We start from the raw sequence: 22,413 nt of genomic DNA on the forward strand, positions 1-22,413 counted from the left end.
GCATGCCACTTCACGAAGGACATCAGGCATCAGACCTGAAATTGTTTTTTTAAAGTTGCACATACTTTTTGCCTTCATAATGGCACCAAATCATTGTCTCCTAGTGGACTGATAACTCACTCACTAAATATGTCAATTCTACCCCTAAAAAATAAAGGCTCTTATCAAACAGATGAAACACCATTTCTGACCTCAAAAGCTGAAGTAACTCAGTACTCAATAGATATGAATTACAGCCTGGAGAAAATTACTCACATCTGTGCACCCCACAACACAAGGGTGAGGCTGCCATAAGGAAAGTTGCACCATTAGGGGTAGATAACAGAAAGCATCACAAGTTACTCAAAGCCAAGACATGGGCTGGGAACCCTCCAGGAGGCAGCAGAGGGAACATGAAGAGCCAGGCACGAGAGAGACTTCTCCATATGAGCTCCAAGCCCCCTCCTCCCGTGCTCATGTTTCCTCTGCCAACGTTCCCATCCAGGGCCCAAGGCCTGGGAGCGTGGAACCCTGGAGAACCACAGGCCCTCGGAGGAGCCTTGAGAGGCATCTGGTCCAACCACTGGGTAAGGATGAACGGATCCCAGACAGAATTTCTCCAAGTCTGGTCTGATGCCTCTGGCAGCAGGGTCACCTGGGTGATCACCTGATGGAAATCCAAAGTCCTGAGTCCCACCCAAGCCTCTGTACTAGGATCTTTGAGAGGGACATTCGGGCATTTGCATTTATAACAGGCGTCTGAGGGGATTCCTGGTGATGCACAAGGTGTGAGAGCAGCTGCTCTAGGGAGAAAACAGCAAAACATGCAACGATAGCTGGGCAGATAACCTGCAGGGAAGTCCACGTTTAACCACGTCCAGTCTCAGATTCCAAATCCGTAAAACAGGAATAATTACACCTCCATAGCAGGATGGTGATGAGAGTGAAAGGAGATAACACGTCAGAGTCTCCAGCATGGTGCCTCCCACAGCAGGTGTTCAATAGTGTTAACCCATCCCCTCTCTTCTTGTGTGCATGGCATTCTAAGGAAGGTTCATAACTATCGCCCCTGTTTTGAATAAATGTCATCAGGGAAAGCAGATGGTTGGCTTAAGTTAAAGCCTTGACTTTAATGAGTCACCAAGGAAAAGGCCGAGGCCAGCCGCTCTAACCAATGGTTGGCTTGTAAACTGTCTGGGGGACAGTGGTTCTCAGGCCTCGCCTTGCGTCAGAATCGCCTGAACGGCTTTAAACCAGACCGGGCCCCATCTCCAGAGCTTCAGGTTCTGTAGGTCTTGGATGGAGCTGCGAATCTGCATTTCTAACAAGTTCTCAGAGCGTGCCGACAGTGCTGGGCCCAGAACCACACTGTGATCATCGCTCTACAGCCCCAGGATCTAAAATCTAACTGATCTGACACCTGGTAACAAAACAAGAAAACTGCTGTATGCATTTCCTGTTTGACACCCGACGGGTTAGTTACATGTAAGTAAAGAGAAAAGTAATAAACCAGCAGTTTCCGAGGCTGTGCTGCCTCTGTTCCAGAGAATCTTTCTTACTGTGTTTCTTCTCAATTTTTATTTTTCAATTTCAGTTTGCATTCAATATTATTCTGGACTAGTTTAAGGCATGGTGTGTAGACAATCATGTACTTGCAGAGCGGACTCCCTGATATTTCAAGTACCCAGCTGGTGCCACAAATTGTTATTACGATATTATTGACTAGATCCCCGCTGCTGTCACTTACATCTCTGTGGCTGTTCTGTAACTACCAATTTGTACTTCTTGACCCCTTCACCTTTTTTACCCAGTCCCCCACCAACTTCCCCATCAGTCTGTTCTCTGTACCTATGACTCGGTTTCTATTTTGTTTATTTTGTGCTTTAGATTCCACAAGTAAGTGAAATCATCTGGCATTTGTCTTTCTCTGTCTGACTTATTTCACTTAGCGTTCTCGCTGTTTTTTGCAAAGCACGGAGAGCAGACTGGGAGAGGCGAGTGCCATCTGCCCGCTCACTAGATGTGTGGCCCTGCGTGAGGGCCATGACTTCTCCGAGCCTCAGTTTATTCACTGGCAACAGAGGTGGGCTTGGTCACAGGTTCCTAAACCGGTTACGCACTATCAATCACTACAGCAGCATTTAAAATAAAACATGGGTTCCCCAGACCTAACGCTAAACCTAAAAAATTAGAATTTCTGAGAGACTGAAACTGCGTTGCTTTTTGTGGGTCTGTTTTAAATAAAATCTTCCTGTGTGGTTTTCCTGGGCAGCCAGTTTTGAGGACCCATTACCACAGTGATCGTTCAGGCCTCTTCCAGCATGAAAGCTCTCTGATCTTTTTGATTTCTAAGTCCCTGTGCCCTGAGTCTGTGCTTACCAAAGAACCGCCTTTTATATTTGCTTCCCATGGAGTTTTTACTGCAGGAAGTGAGTACATTAGTTCTCAAAGCAAAGAAACTAGTCTGCTTAACAGTTCCTTTTCTCATGTATCAATAAACTGACATTCTGGTTTCAGTATAAAAAAATTTTTAAAAGCCCAATGTGTAAGACAAATGAGCAATTACATAGGATGGGGGGCATCACAGAGGCCGGCAGGGCTCAGATCACAGACCACGGGTAGAACATGTGGATATTACACCAACTGCAGTGGGAAGCGACTGGGGAATTTGAAACAGAAGAAGGATATGACCTGATGTATATATTTTTTAATATATTTTATTGGTTTTTTACAGAGAGGAAGGGAGAGGGTTAGAGAGTTAGAAACATCAATGAGAGAGAAACATTGATCAGCTGCCTCGTGCACACCCCCTACTGGGGATGTGCCCGCAACCAAGGTACATGCCCTTGAATGGAATCGAACCTGGGACCCTTCAGTCCGCAGGCCAACGCTCTATCTATCCACTGAGCCAAACCAGTCAGGGCCTGATGTATATCTTTTAATGAGCACTGGTTTTGTGTGAGGAATGGGCTGGGGGAGGAGTGCATGATGGAGGCAAGAATGGCAAAAGACTATGGACACAGACAATCGGGTGCTGAGGGCCTGGGGTGGGGTGGGAACTGGATGGAAGGAAGCTATGGGGGGGGGGAAAGGGACATCTGTAATAATCTCAACAATAAAGATTTAAAGAAAAATAAAATAAAATAAGAATGGCACCAGAAAAGCAGCAAGACAAGCAAGAAATGATGGCCTTTATCCGGTATCTGGCACGTAACCACAGTGGGCACCAAGATATCCCTGGTGATATCATAACCCACTTGTTTCCCTTCCTGTGATAAGACACTGGTTGCTGGTAATGTTCCATCTGAAAGTCACTTCCTTTGAACAACAAAGCAACACAATTTTGGACTGCCCACCTGACGACTGGTTACAATCAAGAAATCTTAGCATAAGGATATAGAAATAGCACATGGGGAACCCGGAGACGTGTCTTCTAAAACCTTCTCTGCCATTGGTTAGCCATGTGACCTTGGGCGCAGCTCTGAACCTCTGAGGGGGAGGGGAGCCTGCACTGTGAGGTTTCTGAGGTGCCTACTGGCCCTTAAATTGTGTGACGCTGTAAGAGTAAGTGAGGTTTCCTTTAGACTAGGTGGCAAAATGAGCTGATGACTCAGGTAGAGGCTTTCGTCATTGACTTTTAATTTCCCAGAGAGGCTCTGGTTAAGCAGGGAACGGGTGTTAACAAAGAAACCGTGCAGTCTTACTATTTCCTTGGGAAACTCTGGTGGCTGGGGCACCTCTGGCCAGCGGGAACGTTGGGAAGTAGACACGCCTGCTCATCTGAGAGCTCATCACCTGAGGTGCTGAGGGTACAGGGCTCAGGAATGTAGGCACCAAACCTTCAGTCACAGCGCGCTCTGTGGTCGGGCAGCCCCTCTCGCCCTCCGCCTTTGCTGAGTCACCGTGCAGCGGGCTCTTACTCCCTACGGACAGGCTGACCACAGGCCCACTCCTCTCAAACAGCCAACCTGACTCCTCAAGGACCTCACTCCACGTGGGGCCTGAGGGCCGTGGTTCTCAGTCCTGGGCCCTTCGCCACATGTAAGGACTTAGACTTGGGGTGAGGGAGAGATCAGAAAGACAACAGTGGTGCGGTTAGGCTTAGCGACCTCACATGACAGAGGGAATGTGTAAGCGGGAAGCTGCAGGCCAGAGGCTTTCTCAGCCTCCGCACCACTGACACCTTGGGCAGGATAACGCTTTGGCACGAGGGGCTGGTCTGCGCACTGTAGGGCGCTCAGCAGCATCCCTGGCCTCTACCCACTAGATGCCAGAAGTAACGTTTTGTATTTTTGACAATCAAAGATGTCTGCAGACGTTGCCAAATGGCCTCTAGGAGTGAGGGAGTCAAAATCAGCCCCAATTAAGAAGCACTGGTGTAATATCACATAGTTAATTATCAGCACTATTGGAGCCTACAAACCAGACTACTAACTCCCAGCTATGTCAGCTCCTCTACAATCAAGCAGGAGCTCCAGAACCCAGAGTGAGTCACTCCCTGAGCAAACACCACAGCCCACTTCCCAGCCCTCAGTGCGGAAGCAGAGCAGGGGCAGTGGGAGCTGGCCCTGGCCCCGGTGACAGAAGCCCTGCCAGGCACAGCCAGCAGCTTGTTGGGCCGTGTTCAGCCTCCAGTATCTGACCTTATCTTTCCAAGGTTTGCTGAACCCTTTTACTCATTCTAGGGGTCACCCCTTGCAGTGGTGAGATTCATTATGAAAAAATTCACATATTGCAAGAAACAAAGAAGTCCCAACCATGACCATGGATTATATTTTAAATTCTTAGGTATCTCAAAGGAACATTTAAATCATGACCTATTTCTATATGTGTCATTTTTCCCACCTTAGGGGTAGTACAACAATAAAAATACCTCATTGTCACCTTTAGTTTGCTGATTGAGACCCTGTGTATGCTTTTAATGGCATAAATACACAAGAGATACATAACCAGCCAAACTAGATAAGACTGGATCAGCCGCCCAGGTGGTGAGATCAGGGCAAGATAGAGAAACTGCAGTTAATAAGAACAAACAGATGTTTTAGTCTCTTGGCAACCAATTTTATTATTATGCTTTGACCTGGCAGCTGGTAAGGCTTTATATGAATTAATCAACAAAGCTATGAAAAAACAAAATTAGTGGCCCTGGAATATGGTATTCTAGTGGCGGTCAGAGAACACATGTTCATTTTCAGGGCAACTTTCCTAAATAGATACAAATGACCTTATAATAATAATAAAATAACCCATCTCTAAAGGGCAAGTCACATATAACTTTCAACACTCCTCTTGAGTAAACGAGGCAAGTCATATATATCTACCTACATTGGTTCTTACCACCTATCTGCCATATTTATTCTACCAAAATACAGAGTAATGAGGAGTTTCATAGGAGCGGGCCATGCAGAGCAAGCAGGCTTTCAATAAGCCCATACTTGGCTATTGTGGAATTACTCTCAGTCCGCCTTAATCAAAGCATCCTACAGTAAAAATTCAAAAGGGACAAAAATATTAACATGCCCTTACAAGGACTAAAAACACATAGAAGGAAATACAACCAAGTGGTGGCCCTCAAAAAAAGTCAAGGGTGTCTCCTGAGAATGGCTTTGATTGCAACATATTGGATCTGGGGACTGGAGGACAGCATGACATTGGAGTAATCGCGCAGGGGTGGGTCAACAGGAAAACATAAGCAATTTATACCGGATCTCGTAAGGGAAGACACTGTGCAGCAGACCAGCCACGGACCTAGAGTCCCAGTTCTGGCTCTGCCACTAACTGTGTGATCTTACAGTGACTTCATGTCTCTGAATGTGAATTTCCTAACTACAAAAATCTAGAGCAAAACTAAATCTCCTCCAAATTCTGTCTCCTTCTAATACTTTTGAGCAGGGGTCCTCAAACTTTTTAAACAGGGGGCCAGTTCACTGTCCCTCAGACCGTTGGAGGGCCGGACTATAGTTTAAAAAAAAAACTATGAACAAATTCCTATGCACACCGCACATATCTTATTTTGAAGTAAAAAAAAAACAAAATGGGAACAAATACAATATTTGTATTTGCATGTGGCCCGCGGGCCGTAGTTTGAGGACCCCTGCTTTTGAGTTTACGAGTCCTCTCTGTCCTTAAATTGGACACAGGTGCAGTCACCAAAATGAGCTCAGTCATTCTCTGGACATTACCATGATCCCTGCATTTCCTGTGCATAAACATGGGTTGACCTGACTAGGTGACCAGATTAAATACAAGACACAGTTAAATTTGCATTTCGTAAAAGCTGACACTTTAAAAATACAAGTATGTCCCAAATATGGCATGGAACATACTTACAGTAATAAAGTATTCATTGTTTATCCAAAATGCAAATTTTTTTTTTTTTTTGCTAAATCTTGCATCCTACCTCTGACCCCACATTAAAAGTTCAATTTTAAAAATTGATTCCATACATATGGGTGGTTCTAAGAGTGGCTGAGACACTCAGTGGGAGACCTTCTCAAGAATAGCATGTATAGACACACACACACACACACACACACACACACACACACACAACAGGAAAAGAGGAATAACTTTCAACACTCCTCTTGAGTAAAGGAGGCAGTAAATACAATGAGTGTTAGACCTCACTGATACAAGACAAAGAATGCGGTGTGCCCCCCTGTCCTGCATGAGCAGACAGGAGGCCAAAACAAGCTGGATGCTCCCTGCTCCACACATCTCACCCTATGGGCGGAAAGTTAATTCCACACCCTTTATCTCTTCCTCCAACTCAGAGCTCACGTCTGCTCCCAAGGTAATCAGCTTAAGGGAAACCAGATCATAAACTCAAGCTTCCTGACCAAGAGGCAGAGGAACAAATATGACCCAAGCAAATACAGCAAGCACAGGCTTCAGGAGGGGAGGAGGTGAAAGGGAAAATGACCCTCTGCAGAAGGCAAGCTTCTTTTAACAACGGCAAGCCAATCTTGCTTCTCAGGGGTTCACGCTTTTATTTAAATTTCAGCTTTATTGAGGTATAGTGGACATGTGAAATTATAATTTATTTTTTAAAAGTAAAAATAAAATTGTAAGTTACTTTAAGTGAACATCGTAAGGGATTTGATGTACACATACAATGTGAAAGGATTCCCTCCATCTAGTTAAATAGGGGCTCACACTTTAAACATGCAAGCCCTGCTTTGTTTTTCAGGAGATATCAAACCTATCCTAATTTATTAGGGAAAATATATATATCACACATATGTAAAAATAATCCTTTTTCACACTGCAGTGAAGATATAAATAGGCACATTCTAAGATAGGTTTAAATCACCATGGAAGGCAGATTCAATTTTAAAAATAAAGTAAAAGATTAATTACCATGCACTGCAAGCCCATTAATTCCGTTCTTTCTGGGAAAGAGCAGCGTGAAAGCCCATTCAACTGCAGCCAGTACCACTGCATCAGCAGGAGCAGGATGAGCCGGGCTAAAACAAGCTGCTGGAGCTACTGGCTAAGAAAAATTAAATATGTGGTCTACAATCGGCCAGAGTTCACTGAACACTCCTTTTGTCTAAGATACCTCGCAGTATAAGCCTCACAAATGAGCTGAAGTCATGCTCGGCCTCCAGGATATTACAATGTGCCACAGAAATAAGGACATACACATAAACAGTTGACAGTCTAAAGTAGTCATTTAATTAAATGTCAGGTGCCTCGTTAGCGGATCAGTCTCACAATTAAATGTCCAAATGAGTTTCCAAGCTGGCAATCTCAGGTGGATGCCAGAGAAAGATTAATTCATTGCAGTACAAAGTATTCCTCCAGAAATGAATTTCCCTTTTCTTGAATTTCCAAGGAATTCTTTCTCCCCTTAGACAAGCATAAGAGATGGAATCACTGGAGACAGCACTGAATGCCCTGACCCAAGTTCTCTGGGCTCAAGGGAAAAGGGCTCCCCACGGCCACTGTGGAAAGAACAGAGCCCTCATCTTTCTACTTGCTTGCCCTTGCCCTTTCTCTTTCCAAGGAGGGTAAAGCCATTCTTGGGGATAACATGAGTGTAGAAGAGGAGAGAGATGTTAGCGTAGCTATGGACATTGCTTCTCTTAGATAAAATAGGAAGAAATAGCAAAGCGATAACCATTTCTTATTCTCCCATTTCCTTTTCAATCATTCAATACATTTTTGAGTGCTTACTATGTGCCAGAAACCATTCTAAATGCTATGCATACCATAGTGAAGAAGAGAAATTCCTGACCTTTATGGAACTTGTAATCCACCAATGGGAGACAAATATTGAGAGAGAGAGAGAGAGAGAGAGAGAGAGAGAGAGAGAGAGAGAGAGAGAATAGTATTAGAGATTCTAAAGAAAAATAAGGTAAGGTAAGGGAGCAGAAAATGATGGGAGGGGTGAGGGATGCTATTTTCAATGGGATGGTTCAAGAAGGGCTCTATACAGAAATGGCTTTTGACCTGAATGAAATGAGTGAGAAGGCCATGCAGACATTTGAAGGAAGAGCATTTCAAGCAAAGGAAACTTCACGTGCAGAGCTCCTGAGGTGTGCCTGGCTAAAGCAGCGTGAGCGAAATAGAAAATGAAGTCCTCGCTGCTTTGGCTCAGTAGATATCATGTTGGCCGACAGACTGAAGGGTCCCAGTTTTGATTTGAGTCAAGGGCACATGCCCAAGTGGCGCCCCAGTAGGGGGCGCGCAGGAGGCAGTCAAATAATGATTCTCTCTCATCATTGGTGTTTCTATCTCTCCCTCACTCTCCCTTCCTCTCTGAAATCAATGAAAATATATTTAAAAAAAGAAAATGAAGCCCCATACCATGTAAGGGGCATGTAGGCCATGATGAGACTTTGTTTTTCTCCTGAGAGAAAAGGCTATGGAGAGTCTGAGCAGAGGAGTGCGTGACTTTAGCTGCTCTGTTGAGAACAGACTGTAAAGTGGTGAGGGTGGCAGTCGGGTGGCCCTGTAGGAGGCGTTCGCAGTGATCCAGGAACTGCATGGTGGCATTGGAAGTGGTGAGAAATGGTGATTATCCTAGATAGACTCTCAAAGTATGTAGAACCAATGAGATCTGCTGAAGGATTAGATATGGAAATGAGAGAAAGAAGAGAACTGGGGATGACTCCTGGGTGTTTAGCCTCAGCATCTGGAAGAATGAAGTTGCCATTAACGAGATGGGGAAGCTAAGGGAAAAGCAGGTTGGGATGAGAAAATCAAGAGTCTGGTTCCTACAGGCTGTTGCCTACTCCAAAACCCTTACATCTGTTACAAAACCAAAGCAGTAGAATTGAGGATCTAAAATTTCATATGGAAATTCAAGGGATGCAGAATAGCCAGAATAATCTTGAAAAAAATACAAAGTGGGAAGGCTCACACTTCTCAATTTCAAAACTACTACGATGCTACCGTAATCAAGACAGTATGGTACTAGAAGAAGGATAGGCATATAGGTCAATGGAACAGAATTTAAAGGTCAGAAATAAACTCTCACATTTACAGTCAACTGATTTTCAGCAGAGGTACCAAGACCATTCAAAGGGGGAAAAATAGTCTTTTCAACAAATGGTGCTAGAAGACTGGATTTCAACAAGCAAAAGGATGAAGTTGGACCCCAACCTCCTATCATATACAAAAATTAACTTTAAATGAGTTAAAGATTGAAATGTAAGAGCTAAAACTATAAAACTCTTAGAAGAAAACATAGACATAAGTCTTCATGACTTTAGATTTGGCAATGTTTTTTTAGATTTGACACCGAAAGCACAAGCAACAAAAGAAAAAAATCAAATAAATTATACTTTATTAAAATTCAAAATCAAGGCAGGCCATGGAAATTATGAAAAGGAGGAAAGGAAGAAAGTGGGAATGAAAAGCAACGTAAAATAGGTTGTTTGGCTCAGTGGATAGAGTGTTGGCCTGTGGACTGAAGGGTCTCAGGTTTGATTCTGGTCAAGGGCATGTACCTCGGTTGCAGGCTCCCAGCCCTGGTGGGGGCGAGTCCGCGGGGGGGGGGGGGGGGGGGGTGGCGAGGGGATGCGGGAGGCAACCAATGGATGTGTCTCTCTCACATCAGTGTTTCTCTCTGTCTCTCCGTCTCCCTTCCACTCTCTCTAAAAATCAATGGAAAAAAATATCCTTGGGGGAGGATTAAAAAATAATAATACAGAAAAGAATGATCCTCAGTCAAGTTCTTTCAGCATTAATATTAACCTTTATTCATTCCCAACCACCTAAAGAAACCCTATTTTCCAGACTGTGTCCCACCCCCAAGCAAGTTTTTAAGAAAAGAAAAGAAAAAGAAAGGAACAGGGAAGCACCAACAAATTAAATCAGCAATAATTATAGAAAACTTACATGGCATAACACTACTCGCTCCTCCCAACATCTGATTGAGGAGCCAACCATAAAGGGAGAAGCCATCCAGTAGGAAAAACAGCTGTTAGCCCACAGAGGTAAGGTAAGGGGAGACACTGTGGCAGAAGAGTCTGAGGCCTGTGGCCCAGGTAGCCAGTAGGAACCAGAGGCTGGGAATGCAGGGTCAAGAGCTCACAAGATTTCCTTCACTTCGGGCCTGACTTTGCTTAACTGTGATCTATTGGGACAGAGACAAGCCTTTGGCAATAGTTTGGAAACCTGTCATCACAACAGGACTACCACCGCCAATACTGAGAGCCTGGCTGCCAGGTAGACTTTCTGGCTGACCGACAGGAGAAAGGGGAACCCTCTCCCACCCTCCAGTTTGCCGTCCAGACCCAGACCAACAAAGGTGTTGCAAAGACGTTCCATAATCCACCTGAAAACAGCCAAAGGGAGCAAAGAACTAGAGGTCAGTGCAGGAGGCCTGGGACCTCCCTTCTCTCCTCCCAGTGAAGTTCCTCCCCCACTAACGGGGACCCCCAAGCCTGGATGCCATCCGGAGTTGACCTCAGCCCCCCATCCCAACCTAGGACTAGCCTGCATCAGCACCTCGTGCCCAAGCAGACCTCGGTCGCGGCCAGCTGTCATCGTGGTGTCTGTGCGACGGCCATCCAGGGCCTGGGTGCAGCAAAGCAACTTTCCTGGCAGGCTCGGCCACCCGAGGCCAGCGGAGAAGCCGCAGCCTCCAACCCAGCCCAGCCCCAGGACCAGGACCAGGACCAGGACCAGCCCCGCTCCTGGCCGCTACCCGCTCAGCCCTCTGGGCGACGTGGAGCCTGGCCGCGCTGGTGGCGCCGGGGCCAGGACGCGCTTCCCGACTCACCTGGCTCAGCGCTCCGTCCCCAGCCGCTCGGCCTCTGTGCGCGCAGCAGCCGCCCCGCAGGCCTTTTTTGGGTCCTTGGCGGGTATTTTCCGTCTGGCCCCACATCACTTCCCGTAAAGGAGAGCGAGGTGGGGGCGGGACCTCCTCTCCACCCTCCACCTCCCGCTTCCTCCTGTCACCTCGGGGCGCACCCCCGCCCGACTCCGAGCTGGTGCTGGGCGGGCGCCGCCTTGCGCTGCCGCGGACCCGCCGCACCTGCTGAGCCGCGGACAGGTCCGGTCGCCTCCTTTGGCTCAAGCCAGGTCTCCACTGCCCTTTCCTGGAAGGCGCGACCCCGCGTGTGGTGTGTGTGTGTGTGTGCATGTGTGTGAGTGTGGCGGGGGGGGGGGGGTGAGGGGGGGCGGGGTTCGTTTTGAACATTAGGTGACATTTACAAACTAACTGCTCCAGGATCAGTGCGCTGCGACATATGGTTAATGACTCTCCCAAATCTCCTCCTCCAAAAGCCTTTTTCTGAAGGTGTTTGCTAGGGCATCATGGGTGTTTCCACTTGCAGCAAGAATTGCTGAGAGCTGCAAGGTCAGCCCACCGGGTTCCTAAAGCCCCGGGATCCCCGCCCCCCTCTGCCCCCCGCCCCCCCCCCCCCCCCCCCCCCCCGTCCCCCGCACCGGGTGTCTGGCTCTGCCATTGTCCATCCCGCCCCGCCAGCTCCTCATTCAAGTCGGCCTGGGCACAGCCTTCCCTGCACGAGGGAATTCTCTGGCCTTTCTGGAAATGACCTTGGTAGAGCGGAGGGGGTGGTAAATATATTTCTGGAAGGAAATTACAAACAGGGTTTCTGGGCGTACAGTCTAGTTCGGATTATAAAATCACTCAACATTAAATTTCTAAGAGTGATAGAGCAATTCATAAAAAAATAAATACAGTAAGGAGAAATCTGCGAGCCTTTGCTGCCCCCTAGGGTTTGCATGGGCCTGCTTGGACCTGCTGGATTCCAGGTTCCCACTGAGAGGGCCAAATTTCTCCTCCCGGGGCCTGGGGGTCTGGGCGGTGGCCTTGGGCCTGCCCCCGTGGGCTCTCAGGCAAAGCACTTCCCAACCAAATAATTTCACTTCCAAACAGAGCAAAATGAGTGGAAGCCCTAATCCAGCTTCTCTTGTCATCTGCTCTATCTCCCTGATCTGCCTCTATTTGCACCACAAATTCCAGCTGTCCCAGACCCACCTGCCCAACCCCATCATCCTACCAGTCTGTAACTACTCACAGTTTGCATCACAATACAATCAGCTTCTCAGATATATGTCCAGTTTACAAAATCACATATAGAGTAACCATATGAAATTGCCAGGTATTGAATATATACTCAATCTAATATTTCCAGGCAAATATAACATAGTGATCTCAGAATTAGGGGTAACAGATTTCACACAAGGTGACAGTTTCAAGGGATGTTCCCCAGCTGAGAGAAGGGCCATCAGACTGTTGTTCGTTGAGGGTAAGACAGGAAAAGTAGCCCCCGACTGATGTGTAGAGAAACAGCCCTGGGAGTCACTGATCAGCTAAAATCTGGGGATGGGGGGCAGGTGGAGGGGCAATGCAGCAACTGTTAATGGCTGATATGATGATATGATACTGGGAGAGTCCCCACTTCAGTGCTCCCCACTTGTGTCTGCTGTTATCAGGAGTTTACCAGGTAGATCAGAAAATGAATAGTGGCCTATGGCCCATATTCAGTCAAGCACTCCGTTAGATACCCTCAAGGAGCTTGAAAGACCAACAAGTAAGCAGTTAACTTCAGTGCAGTGAGATAAAATCCCTAATAAGGAAGTTAAATACCGCCACTGGAACAGACAAATGACACCAAATCAAGACTTCCCAGAGAAAGTGACGTATAAATTTTAAAGTACATCAAAGAGCACTGTCAAGCCCAGCCCATGTGGCTCAGTGGTTGAGCATTGACCTATGATCCAGGAGGCCATGGTTAGATTCCAGGACATGTGCCAGGGCTGTGGGCTTTTCAGGGACATGTGGGAGGCAGCCAATCAATGATTCTCTCTCATCACTGATGTTTCTATCTCTCTCTCCCTCTCCCTTCCTCTCTGAAATCAATAAAAATATTTTTTTTAAAAGAAGAACACTATCAAGAGAGTGAAAACATGATCCACAGAATGGGAGAAAATATTTGAAAATCATATACCTGATAGGAACATAGTGTCAGACTATATAAAGAGCTCTTACAACTCAACAACAAAGAACATAAACAACCCAATTTAAAAGTAGGCAAAGGATTTGCGTAGACATTTTTCCAAAGAAAATATAAAAATGGTCAACAACAACAACATGAAAATATGTTCCATGTCATTAGTCATTAGAGAAGTGCAAATCAAAACCATTATGCGATACCACTTCACGCCTATTAGATTGGACAAAACTTTTTTTTAAAAAAGTGTTAGCGAGAATGTGGAGAAATTGGAACCCTTGTACATTGCTAATGGGAATGCAAAATGATACAATCACTTTGGAAAACAATTAGGAAATTCTTCAAAAAGTTAAACAGAGAATTACAATATGTCCCAGCAAGTCCATTCGTAGAAATATACCCAAAAGAATTAAAAACAGGTATTCAAATAAATATCTGCACCTGAGTATTCATTGAGGTACTATTTACAGTCACCAAAGATGGAAACAACCTAAATGGCCATCAGTGGATGAATGAATAAACAAATGGTGGTACAGCCATTCAATGGAGTATTATTGCACTATAAGAAGGAGTGAAGTACTGATCCATGCTACAATATAGACGAACCTTGGAAACATTATGCTAAGGAAGCCAGTCATAAAAGGTCACATGCTGTATGATTCCATTTACATGAAATACCCAGAATAGGCAAATCCATAGAGATAGGAAGCAGATTGTTTGTCAGGGGCTGGGTGAAGGGGGAACATGGAGTGATTGTTACTGCACATAGAGTTTCTTTCTTTTTTTTTTTTTAAATATATTTTATTGATTTTTCACAGAGAGGAAGGGAGAGAGATAGAGAGTTAGAAACATCGATGAGAGAGAAACATCGATCAGCTGCCTCCTGCACATCTCCCACTGGGGATGTGCCCGCAACCCAGGTACACGCCCTTGACCGGAATCGAACCTGGGACCTTTCAGTCCGCAGGCCGATGCTCTATCCACTGAGCCAAACCGGTTTCGGCCATAGAGTTTCTTTTGGGTGACGAAAATGTATTGGAACTCGATAGAGGTGATAGTTGCACGACGTTGTGAATGTAGTAAATGCCACAGAAATTGGACAATTTAAAATATGTAATGGTTAACTTTTGTTATGTGAATTTTGTTTCCATTAGGAGAACACACACATACTTGGTCTAGGAGAGAAAAGGATGAGCCAGAAAGTAAAGAAGTGCTCAAAGAATGACATGTATATGTCAAAAGACCACTGAATCCATCTGGGGAGAGCACTGTTCTTCAGCTAAGGACTTATTTATTTTTAATTAGGACTGTGAATATATTTTTGTTTTTAAGCTTACATTCACAAAATTTTTCAAAAATCCTCACTGTGAACGCTGTGAATGTCAAAGTATTTTCTTTTAAGTATTTTATACCTACTTGTAATTTTTAGAAGTCTTGTTTTGTATTTGTTAAACTGAACACAATTTTCAGGTAATGTTCAAAAATTACTTTTCATATCTGAAATAAACTTTTTCTTAAAAAAGGATGCAGTAGCCAGTTTGAAGGGGCTCCCACTGGCCAAATTTGGGACAATTTGAAGATCAAAATAAATAGCGATAGTCAGGGCTGGTTTTCTGGCCACGCAATTTGCATCACCCAGGGCCCTGCACTCAGAATTCTGGTGCTCTGGAGTTACCATCATAATTTTACCTTTAAATTTGTGTCTTATAAGTGAAATCTGATGGCACAATAAAGCAAGCTGGGGGCTTGGAGTATGGGCTCACACATGGTTCTGACTCCTGCTGCTGCCCACTCCTCACGCCTGGGGCCCTGGGCCTTGCGCAGCCTTGTCTTCACTGCCTTGCTCCAGGGTACTGACTGGGTCACCTTGGCTGAGGGAAGTCCACATTCCACCATCACCTTCTACCCCAGCAGGGGCCTGGGCATGAATGCAGGAGGAGTCGGGGTTGGACACATGCCCCATAGCTCCATCGGGTGGGTAAGAAGGCAGTGCCATGACACATTCCTGTGCCACTAATCAGGGGCCGCCTTTCACCACCACCCAGGAGCCAAGAACACCCTGGCTGGAGATTGCAATCCCTTGGGGGTTGCCCATTTGTGTTTGGAGTGCTGGGCCCATGAGGAGACTAACTTCCTCATCCCCACCCAGGGCCCTGCATTTTGGTTTTGCACTGGGCCCCACAAATCATGCGGTCAGCCCTGGTGACAGTAATAGATTATAACACATGGAATACAATGGGAATCTGCAAATCAAACTGACACATCATTTCTGCAGTATTTCTACCAAAATGTAAAACCTGAATCTATCTAATTATGAGGAAGCATTAAAAAAATTCAAATTAAGAAACACTCTACAAAACAGTAGACCAGGATTCTTAAAAAATGTCAATGTCATGAAAGGCAGTGACTGAGGAATGCTCCAGAATAAATGAAACCAAAGGGGCATGACAACTAAATTCAAATATGAGCCTGGATTAGTTCCCAGAGCAGAAAAAAATCACCTCTTGCTCTAAAGAACATTCATTGGGTTTGGTAGAATTTGGATAAAATCTAAGATTAGATAATATATCAATCTTAACTTCTTGATCTTGATCATTATACTGTAACTAGAGGCCCAGTGCATGGATTCATGCACCGGTAGTGTCCCTCCACTTGGCCTGCAGGGATCGGGCTGAAACCGGCTCTCTGACATCCCCTAGGGATCCCAGATTGCGAGAGGGAGCAGGCCAGGCTGAGGGACCCCATGGGTGCACAATCAGGGCTGGGGAGGGACCATGGGAGGGCTCCAGGGCATGTCTAGCCCTTCTTGCCCAGTCCGGATCGGCCTGACCCCAGCAGGAAACAAACCTACCGGTTGGAGCATCCTCCCTATGGTGGTCAGTATGCATCATAGCAACTGGTTGATAGGACAGACACTTAGCATATAAGGCTTTTATTATATAGGACTAGAGGCCTGGTGCATGAATTCATGCACATTGAAGAGAAATTAATTAGAAGAAATATTTTAGAGGCTGCGGAGGGACCGCAGGAGGACCCCAGGGCATGTCCTGATCATCTCACCCAGTCCAGATCAGCTGGTCGAATGGTCAAATGAATGGTCGGACAGTTAGCATATTAGGCTTTTATTATATAGGATTAGGAAAGATAATATTCTTGTTTTTAGAACTTACACATTGAAATATTTAGGAGTAAAGGGCATCATGTGGGCAACTTATTCTCATGGGTCTAGAAAAACAATAATGTGTGTTTGTTTGTATATACATAAATATGGAGAGAAGATTAAATCAAATTTAATAAAATGTTAATATTTCTAGAATTTGTATAGCAGGTATATAAAAATTCCTTTTATTATTTTTGCACCTTTTCTCTAAGTGCAAAATTATTCCAAAATAGTTTTAAACATTTAAAAGTCTCTTCAGAAACCCCCCCCAGGATCAAATCTAGTGGCCCTTTGATAATCTATCATTGTCTTGGCTTATTGTCTTGGCTTTCCCCTCTAACTCTTTTTCTCCCCCTATCCTGTACTCCTGATCTTGGGGTTAGAAAGGATTTATAATGAGACTGGAGAAACCAAGACCTGATTGTGTTACGTGGAAGGCCCTGATGATATGCCTTCACTGAGGCACTGGTGAAAATACATGAATTGCTGAGGAGGCCACTGATATCTTTGAAAAGCTCAGTGGTAGTTGTCCTTTATGGACTGACATTGTCAGAGCTTCCTAGAATCAACTAGAAATAAAAGAATTTCTGAAGGGCAAAGGACAGATGACAGACATAACATTATACTGGGAAGCAAAGGTGGAGTGGAACCAGGGTGTCTTGACCAATAGGGATCTGTGGTGATGGCTAATAGATTTATGGTACCCTTGTAAAGTGTAAAATTACGTGGTTTTTTTAATATATTCAAAAAGTTGTATGCTCACCACTATCTAGCTCTTGAACATTTTTAGCACCCTAAAAAGAAACCCTATATCCATTATCAGTCAACCCCTATACCTTCTTTCCCCTAGTCTTTGGTAGCCACTAATCTATTTTGTCTCTATGTATTTGCCTGTTCTGGACATGCCACACATATAGAATCACTCTTATGCCCAGCTTCTTTCATGTTTTCAAAGTTTTATCTATGTTGTACTATGCATCATATTTCATTCCTTGTTAGAGCTGAGTTAATACTCCATTGTATGGGAGACAACCAAGATGGTGACATACGTAAACACCTGTACTTGCTGCCTCTCACAACCACATCAAAACTACAACTAAAAGACAGAACAAATATCATCCAGACCCATGGGAAATCTGGCTGAGTGGAAGTTCCACAACTAGAAGGAAAGAAAAAAGCACATTGAGACTGGTAGGAGGTGTGCAGGTGCGCAGGTGCGGAGGCGCACGCAAAACGGGCTGGCAACTGGGTGCGCTGTTGTTCTTTTCAATCTGGAGGGAGATATAAGCTACCGATTGCTCTGAACTCCAGTTCTGGGTGAGACTCTGGGGACCGAGACTCATATGGGGAGAATCTAGACCAGGGGTGGGCAAACTTTTTGACTCGAGGGCCACAATGGGCTCTTAAACTGGACCGGAGGGCCGGAACAAAAGCATGGATGGAGTGTTTGTGTGAACTAATATAAATTCAAAGTAAACATCATTACATAAAAGGGTACGGTCTTTTTTTTTTTTTAGTTTTATTCATTTCAAACGGGCCGGATCTGGCCCGCGGGCCGTAGTTTGCCCACGGGCCGTAGTTTGCCCACGGCTGATCTAGACTGTCTGGCATTGGACCGGAACACGAAGGCAGCTTTCTCTCAGAGGTGCTCACAGCAATCATTGTTCCTGCACAGGGCTGCGGGACACAGAGACCTCTCCAGGGCAGGGCTGACTGGCAGCCATTGCTGTTTGCTCCGCCCTGGTGATTCCCTGAGACCCCACCCCACCCAATTTACAACCCCACCCAAGCTGTGCACAGCAGCTTTTGCATATGAATGGCCTGTCCTTTTGTAACCTAAAACCTAACAAACTGCAGCTGGGTCAGAGAGCTCCAAAGCGTCCTAAAGAAGGCCTAAGGCCCAGCAGCAGCAGCCTGCATTGCTTCACAGATGGGCCCCATCTTGGCACTTCCAAACCCCAAACAAAGAGGAGAAATCTGCAGATCTTTCTGTAGCTCCTGCTGGGTGGCTTCAGTCAGTGGCTGACTTTGCACCTGCTTGGAGATCCAAGAGCCAGTGTACCCAGTGGTTCAATGTGAGACCATACCAGATTACAACTCTTCACATCCACAAGCGACACACTCAAGGGGCAGACTCAGTGAGCACCAAAGCCCCACTGAAGCAACTCCTGCCCCATAAGGGTGTCTCCAGCACAACAGTTCTCCCATTGTAGACAGAGTTGGTCTTAACAGCCAATTGCCCTGGAGGTCAATTCCTCCCAGTGATACCAACAGCAATCAAGGCTTAACTACAACAAGACTGTGCACACAGCCCACAAAGGGGTGCACCAAGAGTGTCCACCTCAGCTAATTGGGGAGGCTGAGCCACTGGGCCCTATAGGACACCTAGCACACAAGACCACTCTATCAATACAGAGAAGCAGCCAAAATTCAGAGACAAAGAAACATGTCACAAATGAAATGGAGGAAAGCAAACTACTGGATATAGAGTTCAAAACCACGGTTATAAGGTTACTCAAGAATCTTCAAAACCTCCGAGAAATTTAGTAAGACCCTCAAGGATATGAAAAAGGACCAATCAGAAATTAAGTATACACTGACTGAATTAAAGAATAATATACAAAGATCCAACAGCAGACTAGAAGATCCCAAGAATCAAGTCAAAGATTTGAAATATGAAGAAGCAAAAAAACACCTAACTGGAAAAGCAAAAAGAAAAAAGAATCCAAAAATACGAAGATAGTGTAAGGAGCCTCTGGGACAACTTCAAGCATACCAACATCCAAATTATGGTGGTGCCAGAAGGAGAGAAAGAGCAAGATATTGAAAACCTATTTGAAGAAATAATGACAGAAAACTTCCCCTACCTGATGAAAGAAATAGACTTACAAGTCCAGGAAGCGCAGAGAACCCCAAACAAGAGGAATCCAAAGAAGACCACACCAAGATACACCATAATTAAAATGCCAAGGGCAAAAGACAAAGAGAGAATCTTAAAAGCAGCAAGAGAAAAAGTCAGTTACCTACAAGGGAATACCCATACGACTGTCAGCTGATTACTCAACAGAAACTAGGCAGGCCAGAAGGGAGTGGCAAGAAATATTCAAAGTGATGAAGAGCAAGAACCTACAACCAAGATTACTCTACCCAGCAAAGCTATCATTCAGAATTGAAGGTCAGATAAAGAGCTTCACAGATAAGAAAAAGCTAAAGGAGTTCATCACCACCAAACCAGTATAATATGAAATGCTGAAGGGTATTCTTTAAGAAGAGGAAGAAGAATAAAAAGGTAAAGATGAAAATTATGAACAACAAAGTGACAACAAATACATATCTATCAACAAGTGAATCTAAAAATCAAGTGAATAAAAAATCTGATGAACAGAATAAACTGGTGAACAGAATCAGGGGCATAGAAAGGGAGTAGACTGACAATTGTGGGGTGAAGGGGGTGTGGAGGGTGTGGGAAGAGATTGGACAAAAATTGTACACCTATGGACAAGGACAGTGTGGGGCGGGGGGGGGGGGTAAGGGTATGGGGTGGGATGGGAACTGGGTGGAGGGGAGCTATGAGGGGAAAAAAGAGGAACAACTGTAATAATCTGAACAATAAAGATTTAAAAAAATATTCCATTGTATGGCTGTACCACAATTTGTTTATCCATTCATCAGCTGATAGACATTTAGATTATGTCTACTTTTGCCGACTAATGATGATGCTATGCACATTCATATACAAATTTTTGTGTGGGCATGTTTTTGTTTATCTCAGGTATATACCTGGAAGTAGAAGTGCTAGGTCACATGGGAACATTACGTTTAACTTTTTGAGGAACCACCAAACTGTTTCCTAGCAGCTACAGTTTTACATTCCCACCAGCAGTGTATGAATGAGGGTTTTCATTTCCCCACATCCTCGCCACCACTCACTTTGTCTTTTGATTGTAATCATCCTAATGTATGTGAAGTGATATCTCATTGTGGCTTTGATTTGAATGGCTACAGTATCTTTACTAAAAAAAAAAAATCCATTCTCTGGCACTAGATATATGACAACTAAACTGATTAATGCATCCTTTTCAAAAGGAGGATCAAATTCAATTTAACTTGTTGTTACCAGTAGATAGAGGATTATATTAGTTGGCTATAATAGGATTATGTATTCCTACCCATTGTCATGTGACTTGACTGTGAATCCTGTGGGAAGTCTATGTACCTGCCCTTGACTTTGGGCTTGACCACATGGCATGCTCTAAACCAACAGAATGTGAGAAGACATGCTATTTGCCACAATTGAGCAGAAGTTTACAATTCCATGTTTCCTCTCAGTTTCTCTCAATCCTATATTCTGTAATATCCCAGAGTTCTGCTCATTGAGCCTACGTCCCACAATCTTAGACATATATAGCAGAGCCTGTCTACCTGTAGCCAAGCAAAACCAAGCCTGTCAGATAATTGATACCAGTACATTAATTTAAATTTATATGTATTTTTATATGCATTAAAGAAAAAGTCTCAAAAGCCCACTAAACTATTGTGTTGATTAAATCAATGTATGCATGGATAATTTTCATTTTGTACATTTTTGTATTGTTTGGATGCCAGAAACCAATTCCAGCATGTTCAGCAGGGCTGAATCATCTGGAGTGGCAATGGCATTTCCCCAAACCTGAATAGGATACATTAAATTGATTGTTGGCTGCCAGACAGCTCAGGTCATCTTAATCTACACGTTATTGCCTCCTACTGGCCGAACACCTGAAGGGCCATAGGCTAATGTTTCCATTCTGACAATGCCTCTGTATAGGAAAACCTGACCCTTTGAAGTGTATATCCCTGCCTCACCTCAGGACAAGTTGTGTTAATAAAAAGCATGGGGTCCTGAGACGAGGAGACCTTAGAACTTAGATCTTAGTTTCCTTTAAATTTGGCTCCTCTGACCCCCAAATGCCTTTCAAAATTATGCTTCGTCTCTGAACTCCTATTTAATCTACGCACAGCCTTCTCCAGATTGCTGAACCCTTCTTAATGCTGGAACAAGAACCCCGGCACTTGGAGTCTTTAATGAACTTACAACTTTTATAATTCTTTCTTCACTTACTGTTTTTTTAAATTACTCATACTATCTATTCAACTTAGATTAAGCTATAGTGAATTTACTTTTTAAGAAAAAGAAATCAATAATAAAAATGAGTTTATTTTTTAAAAATGAATTCAGTTTTAAAACACTTTGTAAAACCCTAAAGACTCCACACCAAAAAAAAAAAAACCCCTACTAAATTTAATAAATTAATTCAGCTATGTAGCAGGATACAAAATTAACACCCAACAGCACAATTCACCATAGCTAAGATCTGGAAACAGCCTAAGTGCCCATCTGTAGATGAATGGATTAGAAAACTGTGGTACATCTACACGATGGAATACCATGCTGCTATAAAAAAGAAGGAACTCTTACCATTTGCAACAGCATGGATGGAACTGGAGAGCATTATGCTAAGTGAAATAAGCCAGTCAATGAAGGAAAAATACCACATGATGTCACTCATTTCTGGATAATAAAGACCATTATATGCCCTAGCCAGTTTGGCTCAGTGGCTAGAGCGTCAACCTGCAGACTGAAGGGTCCCAGGTTCGATTCCTGTCAAGGGCACATGCCTGGGTTGTGGGCTCGATCCCCAATGTGGGGCGTGCAGGAGGCAACCGATCAATGATTCTCTCATCATGGATGTTTCTCTTTCCTCTCTCTCTCTCTCTCCCCCTTCCTCTCTGAAATCAATAAACAAACAAACAAAAAAGACCATTATAAACTTATGAACAAAAATAGATACAGAGGCAGAG

General features: G+C 44.4%; 1 protein-coding gene across 6 annotated transcripts in view; it reads right to left on the reverse strand.

The window, feature by feature from the left end:
• Positions 1-11,423, reverse strand: part of RAB27A (RAB27A, member RAS oncogene family) — a 67,720-nt gene extending 56,297 nt beyond the window's left edge. For 4 of the 6 annotated variants that reach the window (XM_036302161.1, XM_036302143.1, XM_036302152.1 and 1 more), the window contains exon 1: positions 11,213-11,423. The gene's annotated coding sequence lies outside the window, so the exon portion shown is untranslated. Of the gene's footprint in view, positions 1-10,938; positions 11,138-11,212 lie in introns of those variants that run through there. The other 2 variants (XM_036302099.1, XM_036302110.1) reach the window with 2 other exon arrangements.
• Positions 11,424-22,413: the final 10,990 nt, after the last annotated feature.

Source organism: Myotis myotis, unplaced genomic scaffold (assembly GCF_014108235.1).
Source record: "Myotis myotis isolate mMyoMyo1 unplaced genomic scaffold, mMyoMyo1.p scaffold_m19_p_1, whole genome shotgun sequence".
In the NCBI taxonomy this organism is placed as follows: domain Eukaryota; kingdom Metazoa; phylum Chordata; class Mammalia; order Chiroptera; family Vespertilionidae; genus Myotis; species Myotis myotis.